At 36.4% G+C, this 23799-nt stretch overlaps 1 long non-coding RNA gene and 1 pseudogene across 1 annotated transcript in view; both read left to right on the top strand.

Annotated features, from left to right (window-relative positions):
- Nucleotides 1-23799, top strand: part of LOC136026980 (uncharacterized) — a 306126-nt gene that overhangs the window by 242713 nt on the left and 39614 nt on the right. The gene's annotated exons all lie outside the window — the stretch shown is intronic.
- The window catches only part of LOC136026978 (MOB-like protein phocein), a 41525-nt pseudogene that overhangs the window by 5218 nt on the left and 12508 nt on the right, over nucleotides 1-23799 (top strand).

Here is a 23799-nt window from a genome sequence, read left to right as displayed (position 1 = left end):
TAAAAACTTACCAAAATATGAGCCTTATATGAATGAATGTATTTAATACCCATCAATGGAAAAACAGATGGAGCACGAAAAAGAAAACAAAAATAAGTACAAGACACTAATCCATCTGACACAAACAAAACAATCAGAAACAGATGCAAACTACTGCTGTGAAACATTGACCCACAGGTGGGTCTTGATAGATGAATTATATCAGTCAATTTGCAACAGAATTGCTTCTCTGGGGTTGGTAATACTGTACTGGCATGTAACATACCTGTTGCTTGTCCACAGTGGTAAACATAGCAAAAACTTTGCATATTTGTTGTAAAGTGAGCATAATTTCAGTTTATCTGTACCTGTAAAAATACACCAAAATGGGCTAAGGTAAAGATAATGATGGTATTGTAGACCTGGGCCCATAGACAACAATATTTGTTGTATGCATAACAAATTACGCAGGAGGCATTTTGATCAAGGCTGTATCTAGCAGGGAAGGGGGTTTGAACCTCCATCCCAAAAATTTTTTCTACTTGTAGAAACATAACGAAAATGAATATATATAGATTTTTGATGCATTTAAAAAAAATGTACCCCTCCCCCCCCAAATCCTAGATATAGCCCTGTGTTTGATTCTTGGCTTTTAAAAAGGGTAAGGGTATTAAGGTAAAGCTCTTTTGGAATATTCTGGGGAATGTCTAGCTAAATCAAAACACTATGTTCTTAGAGCTTGTAAAAAGGGTATACCATCAATGTTTGGGAAATGGTTTAGGGTATTATGTTGAAACTTACAGACCAACAAAAAAGGAAAATGTGTATCCTACTACTATTGCTATGACTGCTACTTCTACTACTAAAATCACTATTAAAGCTAAGGGTTTAAGGTGGAAACTCAGAGGAATGCAGATGGGGAAGTTGAACTAAATCAATTCGCTATGTCTGCAGTTGCAAAAGGGTGTATTAGCAATACCTTGTGAACCCATATGAGCATTATGTTAGAACTTTCAGGTATGTTAGTGAGGATTTTGAAGTAACCAAAAGGCACTGTGTACATATTGCTAGTACTACTACAGCGACTGCCTCATTTTCAAGGCCCCTTCCTATATTTAACAGGGACAAGGTCAAATTGACTGTTCTCTCTCAATTTATTAACATGCCAGTACAATATATTACTATATAAATGGAAAGAACCACAACAAGAAACCAGAAGAAGAGGAAAAATAAATCATAGAAAATAAGGAGAGACAATTGAAACGTGAAAAAAATTGAAAGGAAAAGAAAATAATCCAGATAGTAAAAAAAATTAAAAAAGCTTATATTATTTTACAAAATTGATTTTATTTTTTGAAATTAGTATTCTTAATTTAATTAGATAAAAAAAAACTTCTAAATACCCAGCAACCATGTTTTAATTCCTTTTGAAAACTCAGAGATCTTTAACAATATATTCAACTAAACAAGTTTATAACTAAAAGCTATTATTCAAATAATAATAGGATTATCTCAAATTTTGTTGTTATTTCAATGTACAACAACTGCAATATAAAAAAAGAAAATATAAATTGAACTACATTTTTACATACTTTCTAATCTATTACAGGATGGAGTTTGAGCAAATATAGACTTCAAATTTATAATGAAATTGGCAAGTGTAATAAATAAATATCAGTTTTAATTCTGTTTTGACTTCAGAGGAATCTGAAGGCAACTAATAGTAACAGATACCTGAACTTCCACTCAGAACATCTAGCATCCATAAAAATAAGAGTTATAACATTTGTTTTATGTGAGCTATCAAGAGTATTGGCCCCCAAACAGTTGACAAGGATGGTTGGGGCTTATGTGGGTATAACTCTAGAAAGTAAAGTTCTCTGGGTTTATCCTTAGAGTATGTTGATTCTGAATATCCTTATATGTAAATAGATGTTATTCATGGGCTAGTTTAGCCTTCCATTCAATATTCATGACAAGCAGAAATTTGCCAGACCAGGATTCATCAGAAGAATTCAGACTTCATGCTTACAGATGGAAAGCAAATCTAGACTGAAAGTGAAAGTTGTTCTAAGCTAGTGATTTTTTTCTGCAGAAAATTAAATTTATTCAGCTCCTACCTTTAAAAAAACATACAAGTTTCACTGTTCTCTCTATTTCTTTTTACATATTAAATTTATGGTAATGTCCAGGAGCTAGTCTTAAAGGCCAGATAAGGTGGCCTAAAGGTGGATTCAGGCACCAGGAGGGGGCAGGGATCCAACTGTTACGGTAGTACCTGTTATATGTTCAAAAAATGAATAAAAACCAAATGGTGTTATTCTTTTGTTCTTAATGTACCTAATTTACAAAAAGGACTTTGCACTAAGATACCCAAAATTTTATCAAACGGATCTGGAAATTGAGCCCCATCAAATACGGGTGGTATTTTTAATTTTAAAGTCTACCTCTATTATTTCTTTACTAGCCTACTTCTAGTCATTAAAAATAGAACTCCACCTTTTACTAAACTCTTGCTTTATCTCATCTGCCAGGGTGACTTCTGGCAGCAGGGGCATGCTTTGTCAAAAAATTTGGGGAGGGGGAATAGATTTTAAGGACTTGCAGGTCATTTTTATCCAATGCTATTATTTCACCAATAGTTAACAGAATACCCATTTCCTTTGAGGTCACTAAAGGGAGGATAAAGCTAGGGCAAAGCCCAGAACACTGCCTTTCATGATCCCCAAAATACGACAGGAAAGAAATAAGAAAAAAGGAATATAACCAAAAATTTACCACCGGTATTTGATGTGGCTCAGTTTTCAGATCCGTTTGATAAAATTTTGGGTATCTTAGTGCAAAGTCCTTTTTGTAAATTAGGTACAGTAAGAACAAAAGAATAACACCATTTGGTTTTTATTCATTTTTTGCACATATAACAGGTACTACCGTAGCAGTTGGATCCCTGCCCCCTCCTGGTGCCTGAATCCACCTTATCTGGCCTTTAAGACTAGCTCCTGGACATTACCATAAATTTAATCTGTAAAAAGAAATAGAGAGATACACAGTATACCCTGCGATGTAAAATGTTAGAATGCTTCAAACACCACAAAATTCCACTAACAGCTAAGAGTCTTGCTGACCATACTCTCCCGCAGAGCACAGAGATCAATATATACTCTCTTATAATTCAACTACTGGTATCAAAAGATATACTTCAAGAAATCTGAGCAGATACAAATCATATAAGATTAACCAGCTCCATAGCTCTGTCGATCTCACAGAGTGAGCCAAAAGGAAAAGGGCTAAATAGTATCAACTGAAAAGCCCGTCTGCTGAATAAGAAGAAGAAGAAGAGAGAACAGTGAAACTTGTATGTTTTTTTAAAGGTAGGAGCTGATTAAATTTAATTTTCTGCAGAAAAAAATTACTAGCTTAGAACAACTTTCACTTTCAGTCTAGATTTGCTTTCCATCTGTTAGCATGAAGTCTGAATTCTTCTGATGAATCCTGGTCTGGCAAATTTCTGCTTGTCATGAATATTGAATGGAAAGCTAAACCAGCCCATGAATAACATCTATTTACATATAAGGATATTCAGAATCAACATACTCTAAGGATAAACCCAGAGAACTTTACTTTCTAGAGTTATACCCACATAAGCCCCAACCATCCTTGTCAACTGTTTGGGGGCCAATACTCTTGATACCTCACGTAAAACAAATGTTATAACTCTTATTTTTATGGATGCTAGATGTTCTGAGTGGAAGTTCAGGTATCTGTTACTATTAGTTGACTTCAGATTCCTCTGAAGTTAAAACAGAACTAAAACTGATATTTATTTAATACACTTGCCAATTTCATTATAAATTTGAAGTCTATATTTGCTCAAACTCCATCCTATAATAGATTAGAAAGTATGTAAAAATGTAGTTCAATTTATATTTTCTTTTTTTATATTGCAGTTGTTGTACATTGAAATAACAAACAAAATTTGAGATAATCATATTATTATTTGAATAATAGCTTTTAGTTATAAACTTGTTTAGTTGAATATCTTGTTAAAGATCTCTGAGTTTTCAAAAGGAATTAAAACATGGTTGCTGGGTATTTAGAAGTTTTTTAATCTAATTAAATTAAGAATACTAATTTCAAAAAATAAAATCAATTTTGTAAAATAATTTTTCATTTTTCACTTTTTTCATTTTTTTACTATCTGGATTATTTTCTTTTCCTTTCAATTTTTTTTTTCACGTTTCAATTGTCTCTCCTTATTTTCTATGATTTATTTTTCCTCTTCTTCTTGTTTCTTGTTGTGGTTCTTTCCATTTATTTTGATTATGTTATGAGGTCAGTCGCTTTGTTTGAGAAAGACAAAATATTTATGCTTTTTTCTTGTTTCTGTCTTTTCACTTACTTAAGGCCTGTTTCTCTTCTAATAAAACTTTTTTTTGCCATGATTGGTCAAAATGATGTCAGATCTTATATTCATAAATATAATCAACAAATAACATGATTTTTCATGGATTTGAGATTCTTCAATTTTACACAATACATTTTTAGTATTAAAAAGATAAATAATTTTGTATATACTTATTTTTCAGTTTTTTTTAATGTATTTTTTCTGATAATTATCATACTACCATTGCTTGTATGAAAACAAAGTTCTAGATAAGTTAAGACTTTGGGAAAATTCTTTTCCCCCTTCCAGCCCCCTCATGTTTTTTTTTCTAAATTGTCTGCTGGTTGAGATTAAAACACCCCATGAAGTTTGAAAGCCTTGACAAAAGTAGAAGTTTCTAAAACACAATCTGTTTGTTGACAAATGAGTTGGTTCTGAGCTTTCAGAGAAAGATTTGATAGCCCATTTGATAGTTGTGAGGTTAATTTCGAATTTTAATTGCTTCATGCTAGGCATTGCTGCAGAAAAAATACAATAATAATTTCAATGGAAAGATATATCCATTGTCAGGTTTGTTCTTGTAATAAGAACTTCCCCAGGCGTCCAATACCCTAGTGGTTATACTTTCTACCGGGAATAATGTGAAATTAAAGTTATTTTTCAAAAGGGATTTAAAAAACTGTCTTCCTTTTCTCTAAGTATAGTCCAACTAGCTTACTCACCATATTTAGTAAACAAACCTTGTTTTGTTTATAATTTCTTTTTTTGGAATAACAATATGTGCTATCACTTTACTAGGCAAGATCAGCTTAAATACTGAACCCAGCATTTGGTCTCTCTTATATTTCTACATGGCTTGGCTATTCCTTGCTTTGTCTTGATTGGCTGTAATATTTATTTATTTTTTATTATTTATTTAATATTTATTTTAAGGATTTTTACAAATGGCCAGAGGAGGCATTTGAAGATATGGATAGTACACTTGCTGTACAGCAATATATTCAACAGTTAATTAGGAAGGATCCCTCAGCTATTGATGACATCCTCACCCCCCCAGATTCTCAGGATGAGGGTGTCTGGAAGTACGAACATTTAAGGTCTGAATGTTATTTATTATTATTGACATGGTATTTCTCAATAGTCCTGGGTTTAAAGTTAGGATGCCAAAGGTAGATTTTTACAGGAGTTGAGACTATCCTATAAATTTATATATCATTAAATTTGTGTAGTTTAAATATGCAGTATGTAGTAGTATATGTATACACTACATATACGGTATGCATACGCTACATATGCATGTAGTATTATTTATATAGTATCTAAACATGCAGTAGTAGTAAATGTGTATGCTACATATTCTATAGGCATATACCATATATACATACTATATGTAGTATGCAGTATTATTTATGTAGATATTGCATTAAGCTTATGATGGCCCAGTGAGTTTGACCTCACCATGGTAATATGGGACCCAGATTTCAAGCTCAGCTGTTGCAAGACACTACAGGGTCAATGGAAGTAGTCAAGAATCATCGTTAATTAAATGCATACATATAATTAAATAATGAGGAAATAGAGTTACAACAACAAAAATGCAATATGTCATGGGCTTTTGGAAGCTTACGCTGCTCCAGGAAGATGATAATAAAAAATAAATGATCCAAGTTTTAGTCAGCATGTTCAAGCATCTAATATAAATAATGATGGTAAATAAATAATTTCTGAATCCAAAGTAATGATAAAATAAAGACAAAAAGAAACTCAAGGGATGATTTTTGGGGGGAAAGATTCTAAGGTATTACTTTCAATAAGAGCTACCAGCTCGAAGTTGTATAGTAATGTTGCTTGGTTATTTTTGCTTGACAAAATTTCCTTCTTTTTTTTTTTTTTACAGAACTTAACCATAGTTTATTGTTTAAGCATACGAGTAAGGATTTTGCTTTACATTTGTTGAAATTGTTCCTGGTTTTTTAGGTTATTTTTGTTTTATAAGGTACTGTCATTGCCATAAGATAATTTCATTCATGAATAGCCTATATACAATAACACAGGAAATTATTCCCAGTAAAGCCTTTTGGCCTTCATAAGTTATGAGTACTGCCAGGAAAAAGCCAAAATGGTGATCTTGGGCCAAAAGGCCAGAAATACTCTCTGACTAGTATTGATTTGGGCATCAAACAGGTAGTTCGGGAATCAGTTGAAATTAGACTCAAAATAAATCATATTGTTTCTTTAATAGGGATTTTGGAGAATATTCATTAGATTCGTTAAAAATGATCTAACAGTTAGATCATTTTGCCTGTTGCATTTTACTTAATATTTCGTGCAATTTCAATTTTAGATTTTTATACGTTTCAGAACGAATTCTAAATTTATATATTTTCATATGGATATGTATATTGTTACCTAATAAATATATCATCAAAAAATATTTGTTGGGGTCGTTAAGAAACTCGCAATCATAAATGGGGTCGGGAATTACAAAAGTTTAAGAAGCCCTGATCTAACTAAATATTTTACTAAACCAATAGGTAATAGCTAGGAAGCTGTTACAAAAAGACTTTTAAGGCTTGCTGCCAAAAAAGTAAGATTAGCTTTGAAAGCTTGTATTTAATTATTTCATTTCGTTTAAAAGAATCTTATCATCTCACATCATTTTATGTATTTATCAGTCCTGGTTGAGCTTCGTCGAAGGAATAATCCTAGGGCTATTTATTAGTTTCGAAAAACATTTTTAGTTTTGCGCTGAAGATGACCCTTCGACAAAGGGTTGAAATATCCACTAAATTGAATTCCACTGTCTTGAAGAAAATTTACCCTGTTGTTTCTAAGTGTGTTTGTTTGACGCCCCTCCCTCTTCCTCTATAGGAAACAAGAAGACATTAAAATGTATCAAAAGAAAAAACGAGAAATGCTCCTGTCTAAATCCTTGTAGAACAAAACGGGTAGTACGCCCCCCCCCCTGCTATGAGAAAATTTATTGGTGGTACTCAAACGCTGTTGGCGTTGTCAAACGCTGTTGGGGTTTAATTTTCAAGCTGTAAATCTACGCCTAGACAGTCAGGCTGCTATTTTTTTTTTCTTCGAAATACCTAGCTAGTTACAGTATTCCCTGTTTGTTTGTTCTTTATTGGGTACAAGGGATTCTTTGGTGCTTTAACATGTACAAGGGATTTAGCATAATAAGAATCAAAAGCCACTAGCCTCACCATCAGTGCAAGATGAAAAAGCTGAACATGAAAATTGAATACAAGCTGAATTATGATGTCACTTGGTATCTACCAAGTGACATATAGTGATCGCAAGTTCTGTTGGTCGGTCGGTCTGTCTGTCTGCCCCGGTTTTGCTAGTTTAGGCACTTCCAGGTTAGCTAGAACGATGAAATTTGGCAGGCATATATACGCCAGATTAAATTGGAAATTTTCGTTTCCCCGGTTCGATCACCTGGGGGATAGTGGGGGGACGGAAAATCGGAAAAATTAGAAAAATGAGGTATTTTTAACTTACAAACGGGTAATCGGATCTTAACGAAATTTGATGTTTGGAAGGATATTGCGTGTCAAAGCTCTAATTTTAAATCCCGACCGGATCCGGTGACATCGGGGGGAGTTGGGGGGACCTAAAATCTTGGAAAACGCTTAGAGTGGAGGGATCAGGATGAAACTATATGGGAAAATTAAGCACACGTCCTAGATACGTGATTGATATAACCGTAACAGATCCGCTTTCTTTGGGGGAGTTGGGGGGGGGGGCGGTTAATTCTGAAAAACCAAAAAAAAAATGTATTTTTAACCTACGAAGGAGTGATCGGATTTTAATGAAATTTGATGTTTGGAAGGATATCATGTCTCAGAGCTCTTATTTTAAGTTCCGACCGGATACGGTGACATTGGGGGGGGGGCTAAAATCTTGGGAAACGCTTAGAGTGGAGGGATTAGGATGAAACTTGGTCGAAAAAATAAGCACAAGCCCTAGATACGTGATGGAAATAACAAGAATGGATCCGCTCTTTTGGGGGAGTTGGAGGGGAGAGGGTTAATTCTGAAAAATTAGAAAAAATGAGGGGAGAGGGAACCGGAAATCTTGGAAAACGCTTAAAGCGGAGAGATCAGGATGAAACTTGGTGGGAAGAGTTGTAGATGCGCACAAGTCCAAGATACGTGACTGACATAACCAGAACGGATCCGCTCTTTTTGGTGGAGTTGGGTGGGGAGGGAGTAATTTGGAAAAATTAGAAAAAAATGAGGTATTAGTAACTTATGAACGGGTGCTCAAATCTTTATGAAATTTAATGTTTAAAAGGATCTTGTGCTTTAGAACTCTCACTTTAGTGAGAGTTATTGATTCAGAGTTCAAGGTGTATTGATTCAGAGTTCAAGGTGTGAGGACCTATATTTGGATTGAACCTATCACTAATATTTGGTACAGGATTATCGTCTCTACCTGACATATAGCCAATTTTTTCATAATAATTAATTCAGTATCCAAAGAATTATAAATAAGCGGATTATTTTCAGACTTGAGTGAAAATTCCCTTGGGAACAGTGATTTCTCTTATCGATTTTTTCATGAACTATATATGATATAGGTCAGGATTAAGCAGTTGCAAAAATAATTATAATTTCCGATATTATAGACGATTGCGTTACGATAAAAGTGAGAGGAGAAAAGTAAGCAGAAGGGTGGGGGAGATCTGTTTGCAAGAGCCGTGGTACCCGCCGGGCTTGTCCCTTAAATTGCGGGGACAAGGTAGGCAGCCTCCAACGCTTCCCTTACTTCTCTCGCAAGTGAACCTTCAATCTAGAGAAAATGGGAATTGGCAATTGGTGCGAAAATGAACTTTTCTACAATCCTATCCTGTGCTTTGTACAGAAAAATCTTGCAAAAGGAGTTTCGCCCGATACGATAAAAGAGTACTTGGCCGATTTCTTCGAGTCTTCTTCTCTTGGTGAGACCCGTAAATTGCTTTTTTTAAATCTTTTTCCGAATGAAGTCCCATCGAAGCGCGAAGGAGCCAATGCTGCATTAAACTGTGCTTCGGACATTATTTCTTCGCTTGTAAAGTGCGATTCCCAGAACATAAAGCTTCCGGACTTTGTTATCAAATGTCCCAGCGAAGTGCCAATGATCCCTGTCGATGCCTTCAGTACCCTCAGTGCCAAGGTGAATTCTTGCCTTGAACAGCTGCGTGATATTGCGTCCAAGGTTACAGAGGGACAGTCTAAGCTTGTAGCCCCTACTCAAAATACGAAAAAACCATCCTACGCTGTCGTTGTAAGAAACCCACCCCCGGAGCTCAGCGACCCTATCCTTCGCATGAAGAAGCTCGAAACGTTGGATGGTCACGACGGAATCATAAGTCTAAAATCTAAGCCACATAGCAAAAGCTGGGTTGTGATGGTACGCGATAAGCGCTCAGCCGACTCGCTTGCTGAAGCTGTTACTAGCTCCATCCCTAACGTTGGAGCCAGAGTGATTGATAAAAAGCCTTTAGCTGTGGTCCGGGATATACCCCATAATTATTCAAGAGCTGATTTGGAGGCCTCAGTGGAAGGACTTATTAGTGCTAGTCAAATCGGCGACTCTCGTACTTTTCGCCTCGAGTTCGTCGACAAAACCGTTCTGAATGCGGTTCTGGAGTCGGGAATCCGTATTGGATATGAAATTTTTCGCGCTAAGCCCTTTCAATCCATTCCGCGTCGATGCTTTCGCTGTCAAAGTACTGATCACCTGATTGGAGCTTGTCCCAGCTCACCAGCACATCCCAAGTGTTCCAGATGTTCTGGCCCTCATGTGAATTCCAAGGAAAACCCTTGCCAAGCCTCACCAAAATGTGCAAATTGCACTATGGAACACGTAAGTTTTAGCCTGAAATGCAAAGTTCTCCGATCGTCTCTCAACAACGCTAATAAATGAATGCTCAAACTCCGTTTAGCTTTGTTTCCCTTAATATTAATGGTACAAAAGACAAGGATCTACTGATAAGTGAGCTACTTGAAAATGATATTGTGTTTCTACAGGAGCACCTTCTCTCTAAAGTGAATGTTGATAGCCTAAAGCGTTCTCGGACCCATTATACCTTCTTGAGAGCCGCCCAAAAAACCCGTGGAAGACCATCAGGAGGTCTGGCCATCTATTTCAGACACAAGACTCAGCCGATATTATTGCAAAGCGACGCTAACATCTTAGCGATAAAATGTGGTGATACCGCATTTATAAACATTTATTTCCTCTGTAATAAAAAGAATGTGCAGTCATTGTCTAGTTTTTCACAAGCATGTAATCGCCTACGAACACTACTTAGCGACCTTTCAAAACAAAATACCAAATGGGTTCTCGCCGGTGACATGAACACTGACTTATTATCTAATTCCGACCGATCTGAAATCTTTCTCGATTCACTACCTGGAGGATTCCATCTTGCTGATAAAGATCTTCTATTTACTTATATTCACAATCGTGGTGGTCTTACTTCCAACCTTGATCATGTAATTGTGTCAGATTCAACTCTACTTTCATCAATAGTTCATGTGGAACACTCTAAAATCGACGATGATCATTTACCAATCACGTGTCAACTATCTTGCTCCATGGCGACCTCTGTGCAACGTAACTCTCCCAAGTGGTTCTCAAAGCTAAATTGGGAAAATACCAATGTTCCACTTTATGTATTGACATTGTCCCAGTTATTATCATCTATTAAAGTGCCTTTCCACTTATTGCAAACATCTGTATCTACAACTTCAACGCGGATAGATATCAACTCGTATTATCAGCAAATAGTGTTCTGTCTAAAGTCTGCCGCTAAAACAGCTGTACCCTCCGAGTGCGTGCGAACGGGTACTCGCAATCCCTTTTGGAAAGTTGATCCTAAAGTGAAGATAGCTAAACAAAAAGCTAAGTTCTGGCTCCGTATGTGGATAGCCTGTAATCGTCCTTCTTCTGGTTCAGTACATCAAATAAAACAGAAAACCAAACGAGAGTACAAATATTCCCTGCGTAGAGCGAGACTGAATGCTTGGGATGGTCCTTGTGACAAGAAATCCTGGGATCGTGTTATAAACAGTGTTAAGTGTTCACCTCCAATTAATTCGTCTCTTCGGCTATGTGACTTCGTTTCTCATTATAAAAATATCTTGCTTTCGTTTAATATTAATCTCCAAAATCATTTTACAAAGCTTGTAAACTCAATCCTCCCAATTCGTATCAACCAATCTCAAGTGTTGTCGGTGGAATCTGGTGTTATACTCCGAGCTCTTATGCAAGTGAATAAGTCTGAGTCTCTCGATAGTGATGGTCTTTACTTCAAGTTTTTGCTTATGATTGTCCTGAACTGCTGAAGCATTTGCAATTATTGTTTCAGATGTGTTTGGCACAGTCCGTTGTGCCAGATAGTTTTTTGTCCGGTTGTATATCTCCCATAGTCAAGAGGGGTAAGGATCCCAGTGCTTGCTCTAATTATCGTCCTATCACTGTGTCTTGTTTTGTTAGTAAGCTATTTGAATATGTACTGCTACCGGCCATTAACTCCAAGTGCAATTTTACACCCTTCCAGCTTGGTTTTAGAAAAGGTATGGGCTGTTTTCAAGCTCATCATATTGTGGGTAGGCTAATGAAACAAGCTGTTGCTCAAAAAAGTCCCCTGTATTGTTTGACTGTTGACATATCTAGTGCTTTTGATAATGTAATTCATTCAAATGCTTTGTTTTCTCTAGCAGCCTCGGGTGTTAACCTTTCTATTGTTTCCGTGCTTAAGTATTGGTATGCTAATTCTTCAGCTAGGGTGAAGTGGAATGGTACGGTAGGGGAGTATATTCCTGTTAAAAAAGGCGTTAGGCAAGGTGCCGTGTTATCCCCGAGCATTTTTAAATGTGTTTTAGCTTCGTGTGTCCAACGTCTTCAACCGTCAATTTTTTACAATGATAATTTAGGCATTAGTCACGTTCCATATGCTGATGATGTTCTGCTTCTTAGCCGGACAAAAAATAGTCTAATTACCAACTTCTACCGGCTTTCAGCCGCACTATCCACAGTAGGCCTTTCAGTTAATGCCTCCAAATGTGAGTTTTTGTGTTTTGGGAGTCCTCCACCAGCATCACCTCTTTGCTTGGGTTCTTCAACTATACCATGTTCAGCAAGTATTAAATGGTTGGGTCTCTCTTTTTCCACGTCACTTTCGTCTACTTGCTCCGCTATTACGTCCAGCGTGCTGAAAAGTATGCGGGTTGGATACGCGAAAATTTCACCAAATCGTGGTCGGTATAACCGAAATGGACTATGCCGTCTTTATTCTAGTTTTTGTGCCCCTGCTGTTTTTATCTTTCTGGTTTTGCTTTCCTCCTTCGCAAGAAGGATACAAAGAAAATACGCTCAGGATATTTTAAGTATTGCAAGTATTTGCTGCGTCTGCCTCGGTGGTATCGGAATCATACAGTCGTCTCTAAATTTGACATCGTTGATGCGCCCTCGCGACTGAAACATTTATCTAAAGATATATGTTTTAAAACTCGGCAAATGGTCGGTGTTTTTGACCCTCTTTGGCCATTTTTTGATTGGAGGTAATTTATTTATGTTGTATGTCGTTATGCTGCTATGTTATTTATGTTGTTATGTTTTTTGTCTTGTTTTTTCTTTTTTTGTGTGTTTACTCCACAGTTTAATGTACTTTGTGGGTTATAAATAAATTATTATTATTTTTTTATTATTTAAATGCCGACCAGATCCGGTGACATTGGGGGGAGTTGGAGGGAGAAACAGAAATTCTTGGAAAACGTGAAAATCGAGGTATCTTACGAATGGGTGATCGGATCTTATTGAAACTTGATATATAGAAGAATTTTATGTCTCATATGCTCTATTTTCAATTCGAATTGGATCCGGGGACATAGAGGGGTGGAGGGGGAAACAGAAATCAGGGAAAACGCTTAGAGTGGAGAGATCGGGATGAAACTTGATGGGAAGAATCAGCACAAGTTATAGATACATGATTGACATAGTGGGAACGGATCCGTTCTCTTTGGGGGAACTGAAGGAATTCGTGTCTCAGAGCTCTCATTTCAAATCCCGACCAGATCTGTTGATATTGGGGGGAGTTGGAGGGGATACCGGAAATCTTGGAAAACGCTTAGAGTGGAGAGATCGGGATGAAACTTAAAGGGTATAATAAGTAATTGTTGTAGATACGTGATTGACGTAACCAGACTGGATCCGATCTCTTTGGGGGAGTTAGGGGGTGGGGTTCAGTGCTTTGACGAGTTTGGTGCTTCTGGACTTGCTAGGACGATGAAAATTGGTAGGCGTATCAGGAAGCTGCACAAATTCACTTGATAAAGTCCTTTTCCCCGATTCGACCATCTGGGGGGCTGAAGGAAGAGGAAAAATTAGAAAAGTTCAGGTATTTTTAATTTACGAGTGGGTGAATGAAGTTTGATATTTAGAAGAACCTCGTGACTCAGAGCTTTTATTTCAAATCTTGACCGGCATTAAGCTTCTTATTTTCCTTTTAAATGAATCTATTGATTATTAGAATGTTGGTAGAGCTCGTACCATATGAGTTCTTGGCTCATGGCTCTTCCGACCTCGTCACAAGTGCCATATGAGCTCTTATCTCTTGTTCTTTGTGTAACAGAATTTCAATTTTCATTTAAACAGGGAATTATATTCTGATCCAACCTGAGATTATGCTGTTTTTTGTTTGTTTTTTTTTTAAATTGACTTTATAAATCAACTGGTGAAGCGAAATAAATAGGAAAGAGAATGCAAACAGACAAAAGCAGCAAATGAGTTCCAGATATTAGGAGGGGAATGTGATGCGAACAATTAAGCTGAAGGTACCTCTGAAAAACCAATATATGTAAATTTCGTGAATGTAATGAAGGAAGAATTTGGTTATTATGGTACTTAGTTCAGAACTGGTTTAAAATAGACTGCTCCAAAAATTTTTTGTGACTCACAGGAACGTTGTTGATTCTTGTGGCCTGTTATTTCTGCTTGTTTTAGACAGGTGTATGAACCAGCGCGTTATTAGATCTTTCAGGCGTAAAAAGTAATAATAAAAAAATTATTGAATAGTAAACAAACTGATGAACCGACAATTTGATTATTTACTAATCACCAGCAGCAGAAAGCGATGTCTATACTGATTTCAGGTGCATCAAAAAATTGTATTTTAATCTATACATCTGTATTTGGCTTACTTTAAGTTCTTTTGGTATTTTTGTCAGTGCCTCTTCAGGCCTTGTATGGTCCTCCCAATAGGAACTTTAACCCTTCCCAGCCCGCTAAAGTAGTTCGTTGGATGGCTGTGGAAAAAAACCGCTCATTTACAAAAATTTACCTCAGATTGGCTCTAGATTAGCAACATAAGAACTTCTCAAAAAAGGACACTAAGCCTTAAAAACTGGTTGTTTGTCTTATGAAGCTTTTTTTTTTTACCTTTTACAAGAAAGAATTTTTCAAAGAAAATTAAATACTGGCATTAAACCTTAAACGTGCAAAAATAAGGTAAAATAATAATTCTTACTTGAAACGAAAACAAATTATTACCAGTGAAATAAATGAGATCCTAAACGAACAGAAATTACATTTAATAATCAAATCAAACTTGAAACGAATAGAAACTATCCAAAAAGGGGAAGGTCTAACACACCAAGAGCCTTCTAAAGGTCAGAGTGTCATTTGCACTTAATTGAAAATGATTCCCTGTCATTCCCTGAAAGTTTCAGCGCATTACCCGTAGCTGTTCCTTATATGTTGCCGATGCGCCGTTTTTGTAACCTGGATGCATGTAATGTCTTTTGCTATTTGCAATTCTTTACTAAATAACCTTAGCTGTTCCTGCGATATTGAAGATACATCCTTATGATAAACTGGCTGAACAATTTTTTTTTAATTTAGTTTAGTCCCTCAACATTCTATGATTTCTAGTTGATAACCTTGGTTGTTTCTGAGATATTGCATATGCGTCGTATTGATAACCTGGATGCACATATTACCTTTTTATTTAGTTTAAAGTTCCCTGAAAGTTTCAATTAAGTATCTTTAACCATTAAATTGATGCTATGCCATTAAATGGCTTGCAGCTAAGCCATTCTAACAACATGAATGCACATAAAATTCTTTGATCTAATTCAATATCCACCTCAACATGCTTTGAAAGTCAGAACTTTATACGTTTAGCCATTACTGAGATATTGCAGGTACGTCCTTGCAACAACCTGGATTCGTAGGTAACTTGAACAACCCCCTCAACATTCCCTTAGCTGTTTCTGAGATGTTTTAGATGCGTCTTTTTGACAACCTGGATATACGTATTGTATTTTGATTTGGTCAAATATTTGCCCCTGAACATTCCGTGAAAGTTTTAGCATAATATCCTTTGGTGATCCTGAGATATTGCAGATACACCCTTTTACAATCTAGACGCACATAGTGTCTTATAATTAATTCAACATCTCCCTTAGTTTCCCTGAAAGTTTTAATTGAATGCCTATAGGCGTTCCTCAGGGTCATACCATGCCTGGAAGGTGTAGTTATTGAACCTTTCGACTATTTTGGAAAAAATTGTCATTTCAAAATTTTGATCGGATGTGAGAGGGGAAAGCTGCTAAAAAGGACGTGGAAGGGTTTAATTATCCTCCAATTATTTTGACAATATAAATTTACAACTTCTTCCACACGAAGTGCCCTAGAGAAAAAATGAATGAATAGATAGATACATAGTTTATTTTAGCTCACCATCATAACAACAACATGGCAGAGTATAGAGAAAAAAAAGGAAAAAGAAAAAGATGAAAAAACAATACTTCAAGGTTAAACAATTAAATTACATTCACTATATACATTCATAGCTCGTATATGACGTACAACGGCAGTAAATCAAAAAGGTGCTCAAGGGCACCTTTTCTAGCATTAAACTGCTGTTCTACCACAGCTTCACGGGGATCTGGAACTTGATACCTATTCAAAAGAAATGAGTTTTTCTCGAATAGCGGCATGCGTATCAAAAACTTCAAATATCTACATAACGGAGACCTAACTTTCAGTCTCTTTGTTTCTGTGAACCATCCCCAAAGTGGGGAAAGGTAAAGGACATGTGGTAATGCCACTACTCTGTACAGTCTCGCCAAAATTTGCCGATTGTAAGAATACCTCAGAGTGGGGCTAGTTTAGCTTAGCTCACTTGCAGGTTAGACACAAGGGTATCAAGGTAAAGAGTTCTTGTAGTTTTCTTATCTCGGCCATACAGAAGACCTAAATATTTGAGTGAAGAAGACGGTGCGACAATAGCATCATCTTCGGATACTGTTGGTTCTGGTGTCTCTCGTTTCGCAGAGCTGAAAACCAGAAATTCAGTTTTCTAGCCATTAACTTGTAGACCAATAGCACTATAACCAGATACAAGCTTATCTAACTTATTCTGCAGTACCTTTGACAACCTAGATGTACATAGTGTCCTATAATTAATTCAGCATCCCTCTAACTATCCCCTAAAGTTTTAACTGAATACCTTCAGGTGTTCCTCAGGGTCATACTATCCCGGGAGGTGTAGCTATTGAACCTTTCGACTATTTTGAAAAAAAAATGACTATCAAAATTTTTGATTGGATGTGAGGGGGGAATGCTGCTAGAAAGGACGTGGAAGGGTCTAATTATCCTCCAATTACTTTAACTCTACAACTCCTTCCACACGAAGTGCCCTGGAGAAAAAATGAATGAATAGTAAAATGTGGTCATATCGCTCTATGCTTATGCAGTACTTTTTCCATGCCTGTGACAGATTATGGAGTTTTATATTTTTAAATGTCAGGTATGAAATAACCATTGAAGTTACAATGTCCTACTGCTTATGATAGATTGTAGTCTGCGAAGCTAAAGCTGCAGAAATTACACAAATTTTTAGAAATGAAGTTAAGTTTGAAATGTTAAATCTGGCTGGTTCGAACATTCGCCTTGTAGACCCAGGCTAAGAGCTAGATCTGATCAATTTGAAAGTTTAGGTGTGAGCTACTAAAGGGATGTGGCATGCCATGCATGCTGTTTGGCGGCTTGGAGCTGGCAGAACTGGTAAGAGTTGTTAGTTTGAGAGACAAAAGTTTTGTTAGCAAGTGGAGTGCAATCGCCATATACGAAAAAATCTTGGTCTGCTTTTTTTGTTTTCTTTTGTTGAGAAAAAAACATGATTTGTAATCTGGTTTTTGAGGGGAAGCATGGATCGTAATGATTTCTATCTGCAATGAATGCTGTGCAAGAATTTGTGCATAAATTAGATGAAAAAAAATATTTCACATACCACCATGAAGAATACACTTTTATGCCATAGATTATCTCTGTCGGGATAAAGTTTGTCTTATGTGGTAATAACATCCTCTAGGAATTTCAAAGCCAGCCGAATTTTTTGGGTACTGTTGTACGTCACCTAAGTACTGTTGGCACAGATGGCGTTGGCGATAATCTTCTAGTTACTATATTTGGAGTTATTTATGAAAGAGCCCTTTACTTACGTCGTGGTGGTGTCGAAGTTGTGCAGAGGGGTCTTGTCTTTATTGTTGTTATCTCCTATCATATAACGGTGCTAATTCACGAAACCTTCGAGGGGGGGGGTGTATCATTAAATGAATACAAAAGGATATTTTCTTTATTAGTGGAGGGGCGTATTTTTAGATGAAAATCCAAATAAATAGTGAGACAATGCTCCCCCAATATGCAGCTGCGCTGTCGTGTTTTTTACTTGTACTGGCCGTTGTTCAACTTGGGATGAAGTTTAACAGTTTGTATTTTAAATCGAGATAAGTAGGTCATTGTATTTCATAATTTTAATCTGCAGCGCCCAAAGATATGCCAAAGATTGCTAACCATACACTAGCAAGATAATCGTTTTAAAACTTTATAACTTTTAATAGAACATAGTTCATCAAAACAACAAAAGAAAAAAAATATATGAATAAAAACCGTAGAAAAGGGAATATTTCCCAGTAGAGTTCAAAACTCTAGAGACTGAGAGAAAACTATTATTGGACTTAATCAAAATCATTCGTGATTATCAAGTACCAAAATGAATGAAAATTAAGAAAAAAAGGAAATAGGGAACACCAGTAACAATAGGGGACGATGACAAGGAAAAGAGAAATATAATAATTAGAATAATGAAGTGCCAGATGGTGGGTAGATTGGAGGACATCCAACAGAGTAACATATTGAAAGCAAAAATCAACAATAGGTTGAAGTGCTATATAGTGAGTAGGTTGGAGAACATCCAACGTATGATAATGACAAAATTTAACGAGTCAGTAGGACCAACAGTCTCATGCCTGAAATTGAATTCAATAGAATTGTGTTAGCCTACTCCCCTAGTCCACATAAATTTGTATTAACAGAATTTGGTACTCTGACGTACTTTAGAAGAGAAAAACGGCTGCAAAAATATTAAAAAGCTGGAAATTTGCCAAGAACAAATAAGGAAAAGAATAATGAACAAAAATTATCAATCTAAAAATAAAGTTCAATTGCCGTATTTTGATAAGGTTGGAGAACATCCAATGGAGTGATATGATAAAAACGAAAATTAACAAGTCTCTAGAACCGACTCTCTCAAGAATGAAATTGAATTTGATATAATTTTGTTACCCTACTTTCAGAAATATAATCAAAATTTAACTTCCCTAGTCTATAAAAATTTGTAATTAACAGAATTTGGTACTATGATGTACTTTAGAAGAGAAAAAGCGGCTGCAAAAATTGTAAAAAAAGAGGGAAAATTATGAAAAGAATAAGGGAAATGATGGGGTAAGAGAATAAAAGAACAAAAATAATCAAATTAGAAAAATAAACTTTAAGTGCCGCATAGTGAGTAAGTTGGAGAACATCCAATTGTCTAATGTGATAAAAACAAAAATTAGCAAGTAAGTAGGATCAACAGTCTCAAGACTGAAATTAAGCTTAACAGAATTTATTAAGGTTTTTAGAATTTAAAACAAATAAGAATCCCCCAGTTTATGTGTATCTGCAGCAAAAGCAGTTTTTTGCGGTAATGTACTTTAGTAGAGACAAATAAAAATATACTTATTTTCAGGCAGTTTTGTATGGAATTAAACGCAATTGCAGTTCGATTACAAGCAGAATGTAACGCTGAAACATGTTCTCAAATGACTGCTACTGAACAGTGGATTTTTCTGTGTGCTGCTCATAAAACCCCCAAGGAGTGTCCAGCAATTGATTATACAAGGCATACTTTAGATGGTGCTGCTTGTTTATTAAATAGCTATAAATATTTCCCAAGCAGGTGAGCATTTTTGTTTTATCTATAATATTTCTCTCTCTCTCTCTCTCTCTCTCTCTCTCTCTCTCTCTCTCTCTCTCTCTCTCTCTCTCTCTCTCTCTCTCTCTCTCTCTCTCTCTCTCTCTATCTCTCTCTCTCTCTCTCTCTCTCTCTCTCTCTCTCTCTCTCTCTCTCTCTCTCTCTCTCTCTCTCTCTCTCTCTCTCTCTCTCTCTCTCACTCTCTCACTCTCTCACTCTCTCTCTCTCTCTCTCTCACTCTCTCTCTCTCTCTCTCTCTCTCTCTCTCTCTCTCTCTCTCTCTCTCTCTCTCTCTCTCTCTCTCTCTCTCACACATTATTGCTTTTATCCGGAGAATATCCGATCGGCTTTCACCGCGGTAGATTTTCAATAAATCAGAGGTCCATCATGATACCTCAGAGATACCTCAAGGAACAATACATCAAATCCAAGGAAGAACTCCATCAGCTATTCTTCGATTCTCGACACACATTCGGCCTGATATGTAAATAAGGACTCCGGCATTAAATCCTTTTCATGGAATCCCTGGTGAAATGATCCACAGTATCAAGAGTATGTATGAACAGTCGCAAGGCCAAGTATTGACCATTGATGGGTTGTCAGTAGAGCTCACACGAGTCTAGAGTTGTATATTATCACCATACCCCTTCAACTAATCCGAATTGTCGTTCTGTAACTGATGATTTAGGCATTTCACAATAAATAGGAGTGCTGTTGATAGACAATCTTGATCCCCCAGATGATATAGACCAGCTAGCCAAATCTTCACAGGAACTGAAGACAAAAGGTTATAAATTCTGCAAATCCGCCAAGCCAAAGTTAAGGTGGCTAAGCAAGATGAACTATACTCCTCCCCCTTTTTTGTTGACCAATTCTTGTTCTTAGGTAGCTTATTCTCCTCTGATAGCTTCCGAAGAAAAAATGTGGAAAAAAAGCTATCTATTCAACAAACTCAAACCACGCCTATTCCACAGCCTAGCAATCGCCATATTCGTATATTGTTGCGAGTTATGGATACTAAAGCCAAAGACAAGAGACAACTTCTAGTATTCAAGACAAGATGCACATCGCAGGGATCAAATATACTGATAGCATCACGAATATGGGAGTACGCCGAAAGCTCCAGTCCATTGAAACTATTCTCCGCAGAATGAAAAGGCGATAAGTGCTCTGATTTGGCCACGTTAAGTGAATGGAATCAAGCCAATTCTCGGAAACGGTCGTTGAAGGATCATTTCATGGCTTCATCCATGAGACAGGCCACGAACACGATGGACAAAGAACTGCAATAACTTCAATATAGCCCAGTTATGACTTACCTTACTAATACAGCGATATACCGAGCCCTTGCGTATGAGTTGACAAGAGTAGTAGCCCCAAAACGTCTCACAAGGATGAGAACCTAAGTTTTGTTTTTCAAGTTATTTATCATTACTAGTGAGCTAATAATGCCAAATAACGGAAAATCCAAAAAAGAAACAGCCACTGTAATAAGTCAATTCTTTCTATGTATAAATTCCTATGGAAAATCCGGTTTTTAGAGTTTTGATTAGTCTTGGCATGGGTTGTTCTTTACTTATAGTTTGTTATTACGAACTGCTTGTAGCTTTCTATTAAACGTGCTTCCATTAATTGTACGCACATCGAAAAATCGATTTCGGGTAAGTGGTACTAAATATTACGTTTCTAAATGTTGATTGGATAGCTTGTGAGCAGGCTCGTATGTAGACATTTTAAAAAGAGGGGCAGATCCAAAAACAGATCAACAAACCAAATGGCTGTAGGAACGATCTATATGGTATTATGTAAAAATAATGATGTTTTTGAGGGGAACACAGGCACAACATCCCCACCTCTGCTCATGTGATTGACCTTTGTATCTCAGATTGTTGAACTCAATGTTTTACCATTCCTTTTAAATTATTTTGCAATTATAGGTTTACATTTTTTTCAGGGTGAGCATTAAAGAATCGTCAGTTGGGAAGTTGGGTTCTGTTTGCCGTAGAGTATACCGTATCTTTTCACACGCATATTTTCACCACCGATCTGTTTTGATGAAGTCGAGGTATTTATTTAACATTTTCTAATCTAAGGGCCACAATTAGCCTTTACGTTTTTTTTTTTTTTTTTTTTTTTTTTTTTTTTTTTTTTTTTTTTTTTTTTTTTTTTTTTTTTTTGACAAATCACAGCTTTCTTTTTACTACGTCAGCATTTTTTTCTTCTTTTTTTTCTTTTTCTGTTTCAAAACATCCAGTAGTCAAAAGTATTGGAAAACAAATTGTGGAGGGCCACGTTTTCATTTGAAAAAAAGAATGTCCCCCTTTGCCTTATATTGCGAGAAATATTTCTCGTCTTTTGGTGTTTTCCCCCTCATATACATTGTAAGGATGGTGGTGTTGTTTTATAAAGAAAAAATATAATAATTGTATTTCTATTTATGTACTGTCAATTTATACGATACAAAAGGGTGCAAAATATGTTTTGACCCTGGACACTTTTGCTAAATTTTTTATTGATTAATCTCAGTACTTGTAGATGGCATTGTGGTATTTACCGCATCATTTCACACGCATATTATCATCATCGATCTGTTTTTGATGAAGTTGAGGTATTTATTTAACATTTTATTATCTTTTGGCCACAATTAGCCTTTGTTTTTTAGGTTTTTTTTTTTTTAATCTTTTAGAACGTCAGTATTTTTCTCTTCTTTTTTTTTTCTTTTTTTTTCAAAACATTCAGCAGTCAAAAGTATTTGAAAACAAATCTTGGAGGGCCATTTTTAGCTTGAAAAAAATGACCCCCTTTCTCCTATATTGCAAAAAATGACTATTCTTGGTATTTTTATATTAAAAAATATGTAGAAAAATTCTTTGCCCCTCCATTTTTTTATGGCACTTGGCATTCACCAAGTGACAAATAGCGATCGCAATTTTCTGTCGGTCTGTTGGTCCCGGTTTTACTAGTTTGGTCATTTAAAGATAAGCTAGGACGATGAAATTTGGCAGGTGTATCAGGGATCAGATCAGATTCAATTAAAAGTACTCGTTTCGCCGATTTGACCATCTGAAGGGGGGGAGGAGTGGGGGGCGGTTAATTCGGAAAAATTAGTATAAATGAGGTGTTTTTAACTTACGAACAGTTAATTGGATTTTAATGAAATTTGATATTTAGAAGGATATCGTGTCTCTGAGCTTTTATTTGAAGTCCCCGACTGGATTCGGTGACATTGGGGAGAGTTGGGGGGGAAACCTGAAATCTTGGAAAACGCTTAAAGTGAAAGATCGGGATGAAACTTGGATTGAAAAATAAGCACAAGTCTTAAATGCGTGATTGACATAACTGGAATGGATCAGCTCTCTTTGGGGGGGGGGTCATTCGGAAAAAAAATGGGGTATTTTAACTTACGAATGAGTGATCGGATCTTAATAAAATTTGATATATAGAAGGACTTCGTAACTCAGACCTCTTATTTTAAATCCCAAACGGATTCAGTGTCATTGGGGGAGTTAGAGGACCGGATATCTTGGAAAACGCGTTGAGTGGAGAAATCGGGGTGAAACTTGGTGGGAAGAATAAGCACAAGTCCTAGATACGTGGTTGACATAACCGGACCGGATTTACTCTCTTTGGAGAAGTTAGGGGGGCCTAATTCGGTAATTCGGAAAAAATTTTTAAAATGAGGTATTTTTAACTTACGAACGGGTGATTGGAAAACGCTTATAGTGGAGAGATCGGGATGAAACTTGATGGAAAGAATAAGCACAAGTCCTAGATACGTGATTGACATAACCAAACCGGATTGGCTCTCTTGGGGGAGTTGGGCACTCCCCTCAAGAGACTCTCTATCCTAGTTTGGGCACTTCCAGATAAGCTAGGACGATGAAAGTTGGCAGGCTTATCAGGAATCAGACTAGATTAACTTAGGAATAGTCTCTTCCTTGATTTGACTATCTGGGGGGTGAATAATTCGGAAAAATTAGAGAAAAATTAGGTTTTTTAACTTGTGAACTGGTTATCGGATCTTAATGAAATTTGATATTTAGGAGGACCTCGTGTCTCAGAGCTCTGATTTTAAATCTCGACCGGGTCCGGTGATATTTCTGGGCAGTTGGAGGGGGAAACCAAAAATCTTGAAAAA

The sequence above is a fragment of the Artemia franciscana genome, chromosome 5 (genome assembly GCF_032884065.1).
Source record: "Artemia franciscana chromosome 5, ASM3288406v1, whole genome shotgun sequence".
NCBI lineage: Eukaryota > Metazoa > Arthropoda > Branchiopoda > Anostraca > Artemiidae > Artemia > Artemia franciscana.
This window is presented reverse-complemented; position numbering and strand designations above follow the sequence as displayed.